The following is a 3,762-nucleotide window of genomic DNA, read 5'->3' on the forward strand; positions in this document are numbered from 1 at the left end:
TCAGTCACGTGTCTCCATGCACTCTTCTTACCGTCAGTCACGTGTCTCCATGCATTCTTCTTACCGTCAGTCACGTGTCTCCATGCACTCTTCTTACCGTCAGTCACGTGTCTCCATGCAATCTTCTTACCGTCAGTCACGTGTCTCCATGCACTCTTCTTACCGTCAGTCACATGTCTCCATGCACTCTTCTTACCGTCACTGAGTCACGTGTCTCCATGCACTCTTCTTACCGTCAGTCACGTGTCTCCATGCACTCTTCTTACCGTCAGTCACGTGTCTCCATGCACTCTTCTTACCGTCAGTCACGTGTCTCCAAGCACCCTTCTTACCGTCAGTCACGTGTCTCCATGCACTCTTCTTACCGTCAGTCACGTGTCTCCAAGCACCCTTCTTACCGTCAGTCACGTGTCTCCATGCACTCTTCTTACCGTCAGTCACGTGTCTCCATGCACTCTTCTTACCGTTAGTCACGTGTCTCCATACACTCTTCTTACCGTCAGTCACGTGTCTCCATGCACTCTTCTTACCGTCAGTCACTTAGTGTCTCCATGCACTCTTCTTACCGTCAGTCACGTGTCTCCATACACTCTTCTTACCGTTAGTCACGTGTCTCCATGCACTCTTCTTACCGTCAGTCACGTGTCTCCATACACTCTTCTTACCGTCAGTCACGTGTCTCCATGCACTCTTCTTACCGTCAGTCGCGTGTCTCCATACACTCTTCTTACCGTTAGTCACGTGTCTCCATGCACTCTTCTTACCGTCAGTCACGTGTCTCCATACACTCTTCTTACCGTCAGTCACTTAGTGTCTCCATGCACTCTTCTTACCGTCAGTCACGTGTCTCCATGCACTCTTCTTACCGTCAGTCACGTGTCTCCATGCACTCTTCTTACTGTTAGTCACGTGTCTCCATGCACTCTTCTTACCGTTAGTCACGTGTCTCCATGCACTCTTCTTACCGTTAGTCACGTGTCTCCATGCACTCTTCTTACCGTTAGTCACGTGTCTCCATGCACTCTTCTTACCGTTAGTCACGTGTCTCCATGCACTCTTCTTACCGTCAGTCACGTGTCTCCATGCACTCTTCTTACCGTCAGTCACGTGTCTCCATACACTCTTCTTACCGTCAGTCACGTGCCTCCATGCACTCTTCTTACCGTCAGTCACGTGTCTCCATGCACTCTTCTTACCGTCAGTCACGTGTCTCCATACACTCTTCTTACCGTCAGTCACGTGTCTCCATGCACTCTTCTTACCGTCAGTCACGTGTCTCCATACACTCTTCTTACCGTCAGTCACGTGCCTCCATGCACTCTTCTTACCGTCAGTCACGTGTCTCCATGCACTCTTCTTACCGTCAGTCACGTGTCTCCATACACTCTTCTTACTGTCAGTCACGTGTCTCCATACACTCTTCTTACCGTCAGTCACGTGTCTCCATGCACTCTTCTTACCGTCAGTCACGTGTCTCCATGCACCCTTCTTACCGTCAGTCACGTGTCTCCATACACTCTTCTTACCGTCACTGAGTCACGTGTCTCCATGCACTCTTCTTACCGTCACTGAGTCACGTGTCTCCATGCACTCTTCTTACCGTTAGTCACGTGTCTCCATGCACTCTTCTTACCGTTAGTCACGTGTCTCCATGCACTCTTCTTACCGTTAGTCACGTGTCTCCATGCACTCTTCTTACCGTCAGTCACGTGTCTCCATGCACTCTTCTTACCGTCAGTCACGTGTCTCCATGCACTCTTCTTACCGTTAGTTGCATGATATCTCTGTGACATTCAGTGTCGGTGAGGATGTTCCAATGTTTCTACACGGAACTAACCAATCTTTGTCATTCAGTGTCGGTGAGGATGTTCCAATGTTTCTACACGGAACTAACCAATCTTTGTCATTCAGTGTCGGTGAGGATGTTCCAATGTTTCTACACGGAACTAACCAATCTTTGTCATTCAGTGTCGGTGAGGATGTTCCAATGTTTCTACACGGAACTAACCAATCTTTGTCATTCAGTGTCGGTGAGGATGTTCCAATGTTTCTACACGGAACTAACCAATCTTTGTCATTCAGTGTCGGTGAGGATGTTCCAATGTTTCTACACGGAACTAACCAATCTTTGTCATTCAGTGTCGGTGAGGATGTTCCAATGTTTCTACACGGAACTAACCAATCTTTGTCATTCAGTGTCGGTGAGGATGTTCCAATGTTTCTACACGGAACTAACCAATCTTTGTCATTCAGTGTCGGTGAGGATGTTCCAATGTTTCTACACGGAACTAACCAATCTTTGTCATTCAGTGTCGGTGAGGATGTTCCAATGTTTCTACACGGAACTAACCAATCTTTGTCATTCAGTGTCGGTGAGGATGTTCCAATGTTTCTACACGGAACTAACCAATCTTTGTCATTCAGTGTCGGTGAGGATGTTCCAATGTTTCTACACGGAACTAACCAATCTTTGTCATTCAGTGTTGGCTGATGGATGTTCCAATGTTTCTACACGGAACTAACCAATCTTTGTCATTCAGTGTTGGCTGATGGATGTTCCAATGTTTCTACACGGAACTAACCAATCTTTGTCATTCAGTGTCGGTGAGGATGTTCCAATGTTTCTACACGGAACTAACCAATCTTTGTCATTCAGTGTTGGCTGATGGATGTTCCAATGTTTCTACACGGAACTAACCAATCTTTGTCATTCAGTGTCGGTGAGGATGTTCCAATGTTTCTACACGGAACTCAACAATCTTTGTCATTCAGTGTTGGTATGGATGTTCCAATGTTTCTACACGGAACTAACCAATCTTTGTCATTCAGTGTCGGTGAGGATGTTCCAATGTTTTTACACGGAACTCAACAATCTTTGTCATTCAGTGTTGGTATGGATGTTCCAATGTTTCTACACGGAACTAAACAATCTTTGTCATTCAGTGTTGGTATGGATGTTCCAATGTTTCTACACGGAACTAACCAATCTGTGTCATTCAGTGTCGGTGAGGATGTTCCAATGTTTTTTCACGGAACTAACCAATCTTTGTCATTCAGTGTTGGTATGGACGTTCCAATGTTTCTACACGAAACTAACCAATCTTTGTCATTCAGTGTCGGTGAGGATGTTCCAATGTTTCTACACGGAACTAACCAATCTTTGTCATTCAGTGTCGGTGAGGATGTTCCAATGTTTCTACACGGAACTCAACAATCTTTGTCATTCAGTGTTGGTATGGATGTTCCAATGTTTCTACACGGAACTAACCAATCTTTGTCATTCAGTGTTGGAATGGATGTTCCAATGTTTCTACACGAAACTAACCAATATTTGATAATTATAACGCTTTTATATGTCATGACTTAGACATCGCTTGCTTTGATTCCACGATGTGTTGATATAAGGGAAAGAAATCTTCCTTTTTAAGCGAAACGTGTAAAACATCTCACGTAGTTATCTCTCTTGGTCAGCAAACTGAAGCTGCACGCACACTCAATTCCTTCTTTATTCTCTGACGCTAGCACGAGTTTGCGCAGCATGTTCACCTGATCTCAAGGCAGCTCTACGGTATAAACACATTCTATTGTGTGATGATACGTACGTATGTCAGACGCCTCTTCAGTCCAACCAAAAACAACATGAACACACGATGACAATAATTCGTTCATGTGCCTGTGCACTGAAAACCCTTATTTCCAAGAGATACAGGGCACACCAGAAGTTTTCAGCACTGCCTGGAAAACCCAGCTCTTGTACTTGTG

Source organism: Littorina saxatilis, linkage group LG7, assembly GCF_037325665.1.
Source record: "Littorina saxatilis isolate snail1 linkage group LG7, US_GU_Lsax_2.0, whole genome shotgun sequence".
Taxonomy (NCBI): Eukaryota; Metazoa; Mollusca; class Gastropoda; order Littorinimorpha; family Littorinidae; genus Littorina; species Littorina saxatilis.